Source organism: Dendropsophus ebraccatus, chromosome 13 (genome assembly GCF_027789765.1).
Source record: "Dendropsophus ebraccatus isolate aDenEbr1 chromosome 13, aDenEbr1.pat, whole genome shotgun sequence".
NCBI classification, from domain to species: Eukaryota; Metazoa; Chordata; class Amphibia; order Anura; family Hylidae; genus Dendropsophus; species Dendropsophus ebraccatus.
The window spans coordinates 4,213,539-4,229,221 of NC_091466.1; the positions used below are offsets into that span (position 1 = coordinate 4,213,539).

General features: G+C 49.9%; 1 protein-coding gene across 5 annotated transcripts in view; it reads right to left on the reverse strand.

Annotated features, from left to right (window-relative positions):
* CGN (cingulin) overlaps positions 1-15,449 on the reverse strand; it is a 47,403-nt gene extending 31,954 nt beyond the window's left edge. For 2 of the 5 annotated variants that reach the window (XM_069951412.1, XM_069951408.1), the window contains exon 1: positions 15,407-15,449. The gene's annotated coding sequence lies outside the window, so the exon portion shown is untranslated. Of the gene's footprint in view, positions 1-50; positions 249-1,160; positions 1,182-1,225; positions 1,411-15,406 lie in introns of those variants that run through there. The other 3 variants (XM_069951409.1, XM_069951411.1, XM_069951410.1) reach the window with 3 other exon arrangements.
* Between the last annotated feature and the right edge of the window lie 234 nt (positions 15,450-15,683).

Consider the following 15,683-nt stretch of genomic DNA (forward strand, 5'->3'; position numbering starts at 1 on the left):
ACCATGAATCAGAATGTAACGGGTTATTGGAGACAATAAACTGTACTCACCCGTGTATGGGAGACAATTCTCCCGTCCTATCAGCCAAAGTCCTCCTCCAATTCCTCCAGTAACAAGAACTACAGCTTCCAGGAAAGATGCTAAGAAGACTTACAGGTGCACATGTGGTGATAGGGCTGCGGGTGTGTGGAGGGTGAAGGTGCGCCGCACACACCTCACAGACATTCCTGGCAACGTCGATCATTAACCTGCCGCGCTCCAGAGAGGAAGTGCTTTGAGATCTCACTCCTCCGCCCAGGTGAAACTGCTCAGTGGGTTACATATCCCTTTCACCAGCCAAGAAATGTCAACATGAGCGACCAATGCTGACAAACTTCAGAGCAGAGCCAGCAGGGAGCTCCGGCACTCATAGGGAGGGAAGTCGGGACCGGGGAGCTTGCAAGGAGAAGAGCCAAGACCGGGGCGCCCAGAGGGAGAGGAGCCAGGAGTGAGGAGCCGGGACCGGGGCGCCCGCAAGGGGAAGAGCCAAAACCAGGGTGCCCAGAGGGAGAGGAGCAGAGACCAGGGCAACCGCAAGGAGAAGAGCCAAGACAGGGGCGCCCAGAGGGAGAGGAGCCGGGGCGCCTGGAGGGAGAGGAGCAAGGACCAGGATGCCCGAAGAAAGAGGAGCCAAGACCAGGGCGCCCAGAGGGAGAGGAGCAAGGACCGGGGCGCCCGAGGGGAGAGGGGCCTGGACGAAGATGCAGGAGGGCAGAGGAGACAGGACCGGGGCGCCCAGATGTAGTGGAGCCAGGGCACCCGGATGTAGTGGAGCCGGGGTGCTCGGAGGGAGTGGAGTCGGGGCGCTCGGAGGGCTGGCAAGGATGGTGCCAGGGCTTTGATAGTACTGTGTTATTAAATAGAAGAATCTGTAAGACGCACAACCCCTGGCAGCCCCCACCTGACCCACAATTTGGGCACTCAGACACTTTATACCAGTCACCAAAACGCTCACAGAAAGCTGAACAGCTGTCAGCGCCCCCTAAGCTCTCAGACGTGTACACCTGCAGCAAGGTGTACAGCAGTGATAGAAGTCACAGAGAGTCACAGCGTCCCCAGAGCTCGTCGATCGCTGTGCAGGGGGTGCCTGCGCTGTAACACTTAACTGACACGGTTCTTACCCCGCGGCAGCCATGAGACGCTCTGCAGCCAGGACACAACCGCGCTCTGCAGACAGATTATTTACCTGCTCTTATTGACAGAGCTCGGCCGAGTGTTTAACCCATCACATTCCAGCACAGCCGCCCTGCAACAGGAAAAACTATGCTGGCCGTTCATCAGCTTCCGGATGACAAACACACGACATGGTAAAGTGCAAGCTCCTGGGCCAAGGAAAGCTCCATGGCTACAACAAAGCACACACCATGGACAAAGTGCAAGTAACAGGATCACAATCACTGATGAACCTTCTACATCAAGTCCATCATCCTCTGGGGCCACAAGGGGCGAGGCGGCCATCAATCATTACACCCGCCACCAGCCCTGCCAGATAACAACAATCCCGGTTCACAAAGTCTGTTGTGGTTTATAGCTGGCAGCGGATGAATAGAGGAGACTTTACTATACTAAGCGCTATACACTATGGTGATCTCCAACCCACCGCACAGCCACATAGTGACCATAGGGGTCATTCCCACCCCGGACACCCCTCGTCCCCAAACACCCCCCGTCATAGAACCAGACATACAGTGCGGATTTTAGGATCTAAAGTAAACAAAAGAATATCCAGAAAAAGTGCACACTGAAGCAGATCTGCAACCAAAGTCATCAATAGAGATAAATTATAGAGGTCTGTAACATTATACATAGGGGTCTCTACATTCAGACAGTTAGGGGTTGGGGTCCCTAATATTACAGAAATATAGAAATCCTAAGCCCCCCCCCCCCCATTAGAGACCTGTTGTGAGTCACTATGAATGTTTAATGTGTGAGGAATTTTCCCCGGCTGCTCTTATCCAGGCTGCCGCCATGCTGATAAAGGATGCGGAGTAACACTATATCTATACTCCACCCTGCAACAGGGGGAGGGGGAGAATGCTCCACATTGCTGAACATTCCTCCACTGGTTACTCAGGGGTTAAGCCCGACTCCTCTCCACCTGCATAACACAATAGCTCAGCGGCTGCCAAGTATGGCCAGCAATCAGAGGCTCAGCGTGCACGGGGAGAGGGGAATAAGCCGCCTCCGGACCCCTCGGTACACCACCTATAGCTGGCCATCTAAAGAGTATGGAGGCCTCCGAACCTCCCTGACGTATTGCATACAGAAGGACTGGCTCATTCCTTTTATCTTTAGGGGATCCACCGCCAGATAGTGTGCATATATATAGTTGATGTAAGATCCATACCTATTAGACCCCTCTGATAACATGGTGTGAACCTGGGGTATCGTGTGACTATGACGTACACAGTCTCCTTACCAAGTCCCCCCTCCCTCTTCCGGGAAACCTGCAATTAACCTTGGTCGGGCGTTTATCTGCTCCTAATCTATCATTACTCACAGAGAACAACTCACATTCATGGAGAACAACAAACATACAAGCCCCGACTGACAAGGGCCGGCCTATGAACCAACAAACAGAGAGGCCCGACTGACAAGAGCTGGCCTATGAACCAACAAACAGGCCCGACTGACAAGAGCTGGCCTATGAACCAACAAACAGGCCCGCCGGACAAGAGCTGACCTATGAACCAACAGGCCCAACCTGACAAGAGCTGACCTATGAACCAACAGTTAGACGGGCCCCGACTGACAAGAGCCAGTCTATGAACCAACAGACGGGCCCAACCTGACAAGAGTCGACCTATGAACCAACAGACAGGCCCGACTGACAAGAGCTGGCCTATGAACCAACAAACAGGCCGGACGGACAAGAGCCAGCCTATGAACCGACAGGCCCAACCTGACAAGAGCCGACCTATGAACCCACAATTAGAAGGGCCCTGACTGACAAAAGCCGACCTATGAACCAACAATTAGAAGGGCCCTGACTGACGGCAGCCAGCCTATGAACCAACAGACGGGCCCGACTGACAAGAGCCGGCCTATGAACCAACAAACTGACGGGCCCGACTGACAAGAGCCAGTCTATAAACCAACAAACATACAAGCCCCGACTGACAAGAGCCGGCCTATGAACCAACAAACATACAAGCCCCGATAGACAAGAGCCGGTCTATGAACCAACAAACAGACGAGCCCGACTGACAAGAGCTGGCCTATGAACCAACAAACTGGCCCGCCGGACAAGAGCCAGCCTATGAACCAACAGGCCCAACCTGACAAGAGCTGACCTATGAACCAACAATTAGACGGGCCCCGACTGACAAGAGCCAGTCTATGAACCAACAGACGGGCCCAACCTGACAAGAGTCGACCTATGAACCAACAGACAGGCCCGACTGACAAGAGCTGGCCTATGAACCAACAAACAGGCCCGACGGACAAGAGCCAGCCTATGAACCGACGGGCCCAACCTGACAAGAGCCGACCTATGAACCAACTATTAGACGGGCCCCCGACTGACAAGAGCCAGTCTATGAACCAACAGACGGGCCCAACCTGATAAGAGCCGACCTATGAACCAACAAACAGACAGGCCCCGACTGACAAGAGCCAGCCTATAAACCAACAGACGGGCCCGACCTGACAAAAGCCGACCTATGAACCAACAAACAGACGGGCCCTGACTGACAAGAGTCAGTCTATGAACCAACAGACGGGCCCGGACTGAGAAAAGCCGGCCTATGAACCAACAAACAGATGGACCCGGCCTGACAAAAGCCAGCCTCTGAACCAACAAACAGATGGGCCCGAATGACAGAAGACGGCATATGAACCAACAAACAGACGGGCCTGGCGTGACAAAAGCCGGTGTTTCAACCAGCGTTGGCAACTTCCTACACAGATAGCTGAAAAATGCAGCAAAGTGAATGCTCCTGGGGGATAGGAGGCCATTGCTGAACCCCTGAAGATCAGGTCACATGTTCTCCAATACGGCACCACAACACAGCCTAAGGGTCCTATTAGATAAAGCGATTTTTAACGATTAAAGATCGAAAATTAGATTGTTTATCGTTAACCTGAAATTCTTCACCATATTACACAGAATGATAGTCGTCAGTCACAATCATCACTACGATTTTACGAGTTTGCTCCAACTGATCATAGCAAATGAAGGAACGATGTGGAATTTCACTGAACGATTAGGAAACGAATGCGGAATTACAGCGGAGGACAGTCATGGACTTTAACAATGCACTTCACGAGAATACACTCAGGAGTGATGTGAGCTGTCCCCTAGAGGTGAGGAAAGAGCAGAAAACCGAATGTTACCAAAAGGTGAATGATCCTCACCAAGACAGCCACGTAGAAGCAAGTGGCTCCTACCCTGTGCTGAGCTGTATGGGGGAGTCAGCTGGACATCCTCTAGGAAAGAAAGGAACCCAGGAACAGCAGGGCATGAGCCTCAGGATCACCTGTAGCGTCCAGATCATTCATGAAAGGACAAGAAGCCGGAAACCTCTCTACATCCAGGTTGGGAGATTCTTTAACCTCACCAGTCTTGTGTCAAGACACATAGGACACTGAGGTGGTGTGAAGGCCCCTCACCTTCAGCAGCTCCGAGAGCCAACTGACTCATCAACCAGACACCATGGTTATTATCAGGAGCCAAAAAGCTTAAAGGGGTCGGCCACTTCATAGTAAAATAGGTCAGTACAAAGTATTAGTAAGTGTGCTAAATGTATATACTGACAGCAGCTCCCTGTACTCACTGTATATACTGACAGCAGCTCCCTGTGTACTCACTGTATATACTGACAGCAGCTCTCTGTGTACTCACTGTATATACTGACAGCAGCTCCCTGTGTACTCACTGTATATACTGACAGCAGCTCCCTGTGTACTCACTGTATATACTGACAGCAGCTCCCTGTGTACTCACTGTATATACTGACAGCAGCTCCCTGTGTACCTCACTGTATATACTGACAGCAGCTCCCTGTGTACTCACTGTATATACTGACAGCAGCTCCCTCTACTCACTGTATATACTGACAGCAGCTCCCTCTACTCACTGTATATACTGACAGCAGCTCCCTCTACTCACTGTATATACTGATAGCAGCTCCCTGTGTACTCACTGTATATACTGACAGCAGCTCCCTGTGTACTCACTGTATATACTGACAGCAGCTTCCTGTGTACTCATTGTATATACTGACAGCCGTTCCCTGTACTCACTGTATATACTGACAGCAGCTCCCTGTGTACTCACTGTATATACTGACAGCAGCTTCCTGTGTACTCACTGTATATACTGACAGCAGCTCCCTGGGTACTCACTGTATATACTGACAGCAGCTCCCTGTGTACTCACTGTATATACTGACAGCAGCTCCCTGGGTACTCACTGTATATACTGACAGCAGCTCCCTGTGTACTCACTCTATATACTGACAGCAGCTCCCTGTGTACTCACTGTATATACTGACAGCAGCTCCCTGGGTACTCACTGTATATACTGACAGCAGCTCCCTGTGTACTCACTGTATATACTGACAGCAGCTCCCTGGGTACTCACTGTATATACTGACAGCAGCTCCCTGGGTACTCACTGTATATACTGACAGCAGCTCCCTGTGTACTCACTGTATATACTGACAGCAGCTCCCTGTGTACTCACTGTATATACTGACAGCCGTTCCCTGTACTCACTGTATATACTGACAGCAGCTCCCTGTGTACTCACTGTATATACTTACAGCAGCTCCCTGTGTACCTCATAGAGCTAATATCAGACTCCCCTCCCCCAGACTGGGCTGCCCTGCTCTGTTTTGTTTCAGTCCACAAAATGGCTGACATGGAGGAGCATGTGACCATGCCCCGCCCCCTGTGTCCTCCATAGGCACATACAGGCTCAGTAGTGGACACTGGGGGGCAGGGCCTGGTCACATGCTCCTCCATGTTGGCGATCTTATGGACCAAAACACCACAGAGCAGGGCAGCCTGGAGGAGGGGAGTCTGATATTAGCTCTATGAGGTACACAGGAAGCTGCTGTCACTATATACAGTGAGTACACAGGGAGCTGCTGTCAGTATATACAGTGAGTACACAGGGAGCTGCTGTCAGTATATACAGTGAGTACAAAGGGAGCGGCTGTCAGTATATACAGTGAGTACAGGCAGCTGCTGTCAGTATATACAGTGAGTACACGGAGCTGCTGTCAGTATATACAGTGAGTACACAGGGAGCTGCTGTCAGTATACACTCACCGGCCACTTTATTAGGTACACCTGTCCAACTGCACGTTACCACTTAATTTCTAATCAGCCAATCACATGGCGGCAACTCAGTGCATTTAGGCATGTAGACATGGTCAAGACAATCTCCTGCAGTTCCAACCGAGCATCAGTATGGGGAAGAAAGGTGATGTGAGTGCCTTTGAACGTGGCATGGTTGTTGGTGCCAGAAGGGCTGGTCTGAGTATTTCAGAAACTGCTGATCTACTGGGATTTTCACGCACAACCATCTCTAGGGTTTACAGAGAATGGTCCGAAAAAGAAAAAACATCCAGTGAGCGGCAGTTCTGTGGGCGGAAATGCCTTGTTGATGCCAGAGGTCAGAGGAGAATGGGCAGACTGGTTCCAGCTGATAGAAAGGTAACAGCGACTCAAATAGCCAACCGTTACACCCAAGGTAGGCCGAAGAGCATCTCTGAACGCACAGTACGGCCAACTCTGAGGCAGATGGGCTACAGCAGCAGAAGACCACACCGGGGGCCACTCCGCTCAGCTAAGAACAGGAAACTGAGGCTACAATTTGCACAAGCTCATCGAAATTGGACAGTAGAAGATTGGAAAAACGTTGCCTGGTCTGATGAGTCTCGATTTCTACTGCGACATTTGGATGGTAGGGTCAGAATTTGGCGTCAACAACATGAAAGCATGGATCCATCCTGCCTTGTATCAACGGTCCAGGCTGGTGGTGGTGGTGTCATGGTGTGGGGAATATTTTCTTGGCACTCTTTGGGCCCCTTGGTACCAATTGAGCATGGTTGCAACGCCACAGCCTACCTGAGTATTGTTGCTGACCATGTCCATCCCTTTATGACCACAATGGACCCAACATCTGATGGCTACTTTCAGCAGGATAATGCGCCATGTCATAAAGCTAGAATCATCTCAGACTGGTTTCTTGAACATGACAATGAGGTCACTGTACTCCAATGGCCTCCACAGTCACCAGATCTCAATCCAATAGAACATCTTTGGGATGTGGTGGAACGGGAGATTGGCATCATGGATGTGCAGCCGACAAATCTGCGGCAACTGTGTGATGTCATCATGTCAATATGGACCAAAATCTCTGAGGAAGCTTCCAGCACCTTGTTGTATCTATGCCACCAAGAATTGGGGCAGTTCTGAAGGCAAAAGGGGGTCCAACCCGTTACTAGCATGGTGTACCTAATAAAGTGGCCAGTGAGTGTATACAGTGAGTACACAGGGAGCTGCTGTCAGTATATACAGTGAGTACACAGGGAGCTGCTGCCAGTATATACATTGAGTACACAGGGAGCTGCTGTCAGTATATACAGTGAGTACATAGAGCTGCTGTCAGTATATACAGTGAGTATACAGGGAGCTGCTGTCAGTATATACAGTGAGTATACAGGGAGCTGCTGTCAGTATATACAGTGAGTACACATGGAGCTGCTGTCAGTATATACAGTGAGTACACAGGGAGCTGCTGTCAGTATATACAGTGAGTACACAGGGAGCTGCTGTCAGTATATACAGTGAACTGCTGTCAGTATATACAGTGAGTACACAGGGAGCTGCTGTCAGTATATACAGTGAGTACACAGGGAGCTGCTGTCAGTATATACAGTGAGTACACAGGGAGCTGCTGTCAGTATATACAGTGAGCTGCTGTCAGTATATACAGTGAGTACACAGGGAGCTGCTGTCAGTATATACAGTGAGTACATAGAGCTGCTGTCAGTATATACAGTGAGCTGCTGTCAGTATATACAGTGAGTACATAGAGCTGCTGTCAGTATATACAGTGAGTACACAGGGAGCTGCTGTCAGTATATACAGTGAGTACACAGGGAGCTGCTGTCAGTATATACAGTGAGTACACAGGGAGCTGCTGTCAGTATATACAGTGAGTACACAGGGAGCTGCTGTCAGTATATACAGTGAGTACACAGGGAGCTGCTGTCAGTATATACAGTGAGTACATAGAGCTGCTGTCAGTATATACAGTGAGTACACAGGGAGCTGCTGTCAGTATATACAGTGAGTACAGGGAGCTGCTGTCAGTATATACAGTGAGTACACAGGGAGCTGCTGTCAGTATATACAGTGAGTACACAGGGAGCTGCTGTCAGTATATACAGTGAGTACACAGGGAGCTGCTGTCAGTATATACAGTGAGTACACAGGGAGCTGCTGTCAGTATATACAGTGAGTACACAGGGAGCTGCTGTCAGTATATACAGTGAGTACACAGGGAGCTGCTGTCAGTATATACAGTGAGTACACAGGGAGCTGCTGTCAGTATATACAGTGAGTACACAGGGAGCTGCTGTCAGTATATACAGTGAGTACACAGGGAGCTGCTGTCAGTATATACAGTGAGTACACAGGGAGCTGCTGTCAGTATATACAGTGAGTACATAGAGCTGCTGTCAGTATATACAGTGAGTATACAATACTGTACACTGAGCAATTTTACTATAAAGTGGCCAACCCCTTTAACTGAAAGTGACATCCAGCTCCATGGCCTCCTGCACCGGGTCAGGGATGCCAACCTTCAGTCCTGGAGGTTGTGTACGGACAGAATCAACGCTGGGTGGGTGTATACATTACTATGGGAGGTGGACTACACAATCACAGGTCTACAGGAGCCTCCAATATATAGTGTCACCTGGTCGAGACTGTATAAGCTGTAAAAATAGTCTGCAGCACAGATCACTGCAAACAAATACCCGTAACCTGTCCTGGATGAGAGAGTGTCACTGGTGGCATCAACATATCTCTACGAAAGAACGTCAATGGCTGATCAATTCATGATGCTAGTGCCAGTGTCACCCCCCTTCCATCCCTCATCAGCATAGGACCAGAGATCTAGATCCAACTGACTGGACACATTTCCCACAAAGATCTGGATCCATCAGACTGGCCACGTCCCTCTGCCAAGATCTAGATCTATCTGAGCAACCATGTTAGGGCAGCACGGTGGCTCAGTGGTTAGCACTGTAGCCTTGCAGCGCTGGGGTCCTGGGTTCAAATCCCACCAAGGGCAACATCTGCAAAGAGTTTGTATGTTCTCTCCCAAAACATACAGATAGGTGAATTTAGATTGTGAGCCCTAATGGGGACAGGGAGCAATAATTGGCAAAACTATGTAAAGTGCTGCGGAATCTGTGCGCGCTATACAAATAACAGCATTATTAAACAGAGATCTGGATCGATCTGACCAGCCATGTTTCTCCACCAAGATCTAGATCCATCTGACCAGCCATATTTCTCCACATAGAGCTGGATCCATCTGGCCGGCCATATTTCTCCACATAGAGCTAGATCCATCTGACCAGCCATGTTTCTTAACAGAAATCTAGATTCGTCTGACCGGCCACGTTCCCTACACCAAGATTTTGATTTATCTGACCAAGCCATGTTTCTCCACAGAGATCTGGATTTATCTAACCTGTTACGTTTCTCTACTGAGATCTGGATCCATCTGACCAGCCATGTGTCAGAGACCTGGATCCACCTGATGGGTAACGTTTCTCCACAGAAGTCTAGATCCATCTGACCGGCCATGTGTCAGAGACCTGGATCCACCTGATGAGTAACGTTTCTCCACAGAAGTCTAGATCCATCTGACTGGCCATGTGTCAGAGACCTGGATCCACCTGATGGGTAACGTTTCTCCACAGAAGTCTAGATCCATCTGACTGGCCATGTGTCAGAGACCTGGATCCACCTGATGGGTAACGTTTCTCCACAGAAGTCTAGATCCATCTGACCGGCCATGTGTCAGAGACCTGGATCCACCTGATGGGTAACGTTTCTCCACAGAAGTCTAGATCCATCTGACTGGCCATGTGTCAGAGACCTGGATCCACCTGATGAGTAACGTTTCTCCACAGAAGTCTAGATCCATCTGACCGGCCATGTGTCAGAGACCTGGATCCACCTGATGGGTAACGTTTCTCCACAGAAGTCTAGATCCATCTGACCGGCCATGTTTCTTCACTGTTTAGCAGTACAGTTGTCGCTCTTTCACCCCAGGAGTCTTGCCTCTCTGTTCCCCTCATACACAATGTGTCTGGAGACTTTCCCTGCTCTTCTATCTGTGCTCAGGAGCGGTGAATTGTGGGTCGGACATGGTAGTCGGACACCAGCATTTTATTCAGCTGCAGTTCTCCTCCTGTTCCTCTGACCTGTTTAGTCGATAAACCTCTCTCTGCCCACCCCTTCCCCCCTCGTTGGATGTTCTTCCTCAATCCCACCACTCCCTGCACTATTCCCCATAAACTCTACGCACCTATCCCTGTATACTCTGTTCACCATTCCATATACTTTACACACAGACACGAGAGAACCCCACGAGATCCTGACCTGGCTAGTCTCTCCCCCGATGGCCAGGCCTCGTTCTATGTTGCTCCGATCACTGGATTTTAGGCTACGCCCCAGGGACACAGGTCTAATGTCCATACAGGGAAGATCCCAGGCAGATATTGAGCGTCCAGTGTATCTACTATAGGGGGCAGCAGTAGTGGCCATCTCTCTACCCTGATCATCACGGTAGGATGTCCCCATTATAAAGCCACCAGGAGAATCTGTGACCATCGGCGGTCCAGGACGGACGGGTCAGGAGCTGCCGGGATTTTATCAGCCTGGATCTGGTGATCCATGGTGACTGCGCCCAGAGGAATGCTCTCCGGATGACACCATCAGGACGGCAGGGATGGGCCGGTTTCATTGCCCTGACATTAGTTTCACTGTCAGGAGGAGAAGCCGCCATGGAGCGGCTGTTAACCTCTTCCCGGCCAGGATCTGCACCATGTAAATGTCTGATAGAGTCAGGAGTGTAAAAGGCCAGGAGCCAAAGTAACAGGCCAGCAGGATCGCCATGCCACCAGCCCTCCAGGACGGGGGACAATGTAGGGAGACACAAGCTACTGCTCCCTGTTATCAGCCCTCCAGGACGGGGGACAATGTAGGGAGACACAAGCTACTGCTCCCTGTTATCAGCCCTCCAGGACGGGGACAATGTAGGGAGACACAAGCTACTGCTCCCTGTTATCAGCCCTCCAGGACGGGGGACAATGTAGGGAGACACAAGCTACTGCTCCCTGTTATCAGCCCTCCAGGACAGAGATCAGGGAGACACAAGCTACTGCTCCCTGTTATCAGCCCTCCAGGACGGGGGACAATGTAGGGAGACACAAGCTACTGCTCCCTGTTATCAGCCCTCCAGGACGGGGACAATGTAGGGAGACACAAGCTACTGCTCCCTGTTATCAGCCCTCCAGGACGGGGGACAATGTAGGGAGACACAAGCTACTGCTCCCTGTTATCAGCCCTCCAGGACGGGGACAATGTAGGGAGACACAAGCTACTGCTCCCTGTTATCAGCCCTCCAGGACGGGGGACAATGTAGGGAGACACAAGCTACTGCTCCCTGTTATCAGCCCTCCAGGACGGGGGACAATGTAGGGAGACACAAGCTACTGCTCCCTGTTATCAGCCCTCCGGGACGGGGGACAATGTAGGGAGACAAGCTACTGCTCCCTGTTATCAGCCCTCCAGGACGGGGGACAATGTAGGGAGACACAAGCTACTGCTCCCTGTTATCAGCCCTCCAGGACGGGGACAATGTAGGGAGACACAAGCTACTGCTCCCTGTTATCAGCCCTCCAGGACGGGGACAATGTAGGGAGACACAAGCTACTGCTCCCTGTTATCAGCCCTCCAGGACAGAGATCAGGGAGACACAAGCTACTGCTCCCTGTTATCAGCCCTCCAGGACGGACATCAGGGAGACACAAGCTACTGCTCCCTGTTATCAGCCCTCCAGGACGGACATCAGGGAGACACAAGCTACTGCTCCCTGTTATCAGCCCTCCAGGACGGACATCAGGGAGACACAAGCTACTGCTCCCTGTTATCAACCCTCCAGGACGGGGGACAATGTAGGGAGACACAAGCTACTGCTCCCTGTTATCAGCCCTCCAGGACGGGGGACAATGTAGGGAGACACAAGCTACTGCTTCCTGTTATCAGCCCTCCAGGACGGGGGACAATGTAGGGAGACACAAGCTACTGCTCCCTGTTATCAGCCCTCCAGGACGGGTGACAACGTAGGGACGGACATCAGGGAGATGGTGCAGTTCCCTGTCTAATCCCCACTTTATGCCCCATATGTGGTGGTGGCGTCGTTCTTCATCAGGGCTGAATGATATCATGTATGACAGCTATGCTCTATATATAGAAGTGCTGACACTATAACTGACTGTCTGTACATGAATGAAACCAAGGGTCAGCACCGCTGCTGTCTGATGACATCATAGGGACATGACTGCAGCTATGTCATCATCATTCCTGTACTTCAGGGGGCAGCAGAGAGCTCTGTGCAGTGATACAGCGGACACTATCATGGAGGACACGATGGAAACCTTTATATATGTTACAGGAGGAAGAAGGGAAAGGAGGGACATGATGGAAACCTTTATATATGTTACAGGAGGAAGAAGGGAAAGGGAGGACACGATGGAAACCTTTATATATGTTACAGGAGGAAGAAGGGAAAGGGAGGACACGATGGAAACCTTTATATATGTTACAGGAGGAAGAAGGGAAAGGGAGGACACGATGGGAACCTTTATATATGTTACAGGAGGAAGAAGGGAAAGGGAGGACACGATGGGAACCTTTATATATGTTACTGGAGGAAGAAGGGAAAGGGGAGACATGATGGAAACCTTTATATATGTTACAGGAGGAAGAAGGGAAAGGGAGGACATGATGGAAACCTTTGCATACAGTGGGGGCAAAAAGCATCTGATCTGCCGCTGATCACCTACACATCATGGAGAGGGGGGGGGGGGGGGGGGGGGGGGGGAGTATTTATGGTGGGAAACGTCCCTTGTGAGAGACAAATTCTATAGAACATATCAGATAGTGACAGGTGTAATATACAGGGGATACGGTATACAGTGACAGGTGTAATATACAGGGGATACGTTATACAGTGACAGGTGTAATATACAGGGGATACGTTATACAGTGACAGGTGTAATATACAGGGGATACGGTATATAGTGACAGGTGGAGGGGTATACACAGTATATAGTGACAGGTGGAGGGGTATACACAGTATATAGTGACAGGTGGAGGGGTATACACAGTATATAGTGACAGGTGGAGGGGTATACACAGTATATAGTGACAGGTGGAGGGGTATACACAGTATATAGTGACAGGTGGAGGGGTATACACAGTATATAGTGACAGGTGGAGGGGTATACACAGTATATAGTGACAGGTGGAGGGGTATACACAGTATATAGTGACAGGTGGAGGGGTATACACAGTATATAGTGACAGGTGGAGGGGTATACACAGTATATAGTGACAGGTGGAGGGGTATACACAGTATATAGTGACAGGTGGAGGGGTATACACAGTATATAGTGACAGGTGGAGGGGTATACACAGTATATAGTGACAGGTGGAGGGGTATACACAGTATATAGTGACAGGTGGAGGGGTATACACAGTATATAGTGACAGGTGGAGGGGTATACACAGTATATAGTGACAGGTGGAGGGGTATACACAGTATATAGTGACAGGTGGAGGGGTATACACAGTATATAGTGACAGGTGGAGGGGTATACACAGTATATAGTGACAGGTGGAGGGGTATACACAGTATATAGTGACAGGTGGAGGGGTATACACAGTATATAGTGACAGGTGGAGGGGTATACACAGTATATAGTGACAGGTGGAGGGGTATACACAGTATATAGTGACAGGTGGAGGGGTATACACAATATATAGTGACAGGTATACACAGTATATAGTGACAGGTATACACAGTATATAGTGACAGGTGGAGGGGTATACACAGTATATAGTGACAGGTATACACAGTATATAGTGACAGGTATACACAGTATATAGTGACAGGTGGAGGGGTATACACAGTATATAGTGACAGGTAGAGGGGTATACACAGTATATAGTGACAGGTATACACAGTATATAGTGACAGGTATACACAGTATATAGTGACAGGTATACACAGTATATAGTGACAGGTGGAGGGGTATACACAGTATATAGTGACAGGTGGAGGGGTATACACAGTATATAGTGACAGGTGGAGGGGTATACACAGTATATAGTGACAGGTGGAGGGGTATACACAGTATATAGTGACAGGTGGAGGGGTATACACAGTATATAGTGACAGGTGGAGGGGTATACACAGTATATAGTGACAGGTGGAGGGGTATACACAGTATATAGTGACAGGTGGAGGGGTATACACAGTATATAGTGACAGGTGGAGGGGTATACACAGTATATAGTGACAGGTATACACAGTATATAGTGACAGGTATACACAGTATATAGTGACAGGTGGAGGGGTATACACAGTATATAGTGACAGGTGGAGGGGTATACACAGTATATAGTGACAGGTGGAGGGGTATACACAGTATATAGTGACAGGTGGAGGGGTATACACAGTATATAGTGACAGGTATACACAGTATATAGTGACAGGTATACACAGTATATAGTGACAGGTATACACAGTATATAGTGACAGGTATACACAGTATATAGTGACAGGTATACACAGTATATAGTGACAGGTGGAGGGGTATACACAGTATATAGTGACAGGTGGAGGGGTATACACAGTATATAGTGACAGGTATACACAGTATATAGTGACAGGTATACACAGTATATAGTGACAGGTGGAGGGGTATACACAGTATATAGTGACAGGTATACACAGTATATAGTGACAGGTGGAGGGGTATACACAGTATATAGTGACAGGTATACACAGTATATAGTGACAGGTGGAGGGGTATACACAGTATATAGTGACAGGTATACACAGTATATAGTGACAGGTGGAGGGGTATACACAGTATATAGTGACAGGTATACACAGTATATAGTGACAGGTGGACGGGTATAGAGAGCGCACACAATAAGAGCAGCACAGGCAGCCGGTACCGCAGCGCTCAGGCCCGGCCGCCGCCGCCCCCTCCTCTCCGGTTCCCTCCCCCTCCGCTCCCGCTCCCGCTCTCGCTCTCACCTCTCCAGCTCCTACTCGGGTCTTCTCCAACCTGATACTGAGCTGCACCTCCAGCCGCACAGCAGCCCCTCCCTATGACCCCGCCCCTTCTCACACCGGTACCAATGACAACCCTCCATTCTCGGTCCCTGCACCCTTCCCTTCCCTCATTGGTGGGAGGCAGGAGAGGGCGGAGACAGAAGGTGCGCTCACGCACAACCTGAGACTGAGCGGGTCCGAGTCACGTGACGGGCGGCATGCGGGCGCCATGATTCTGGTTGTTAGGCAACCATGGTTT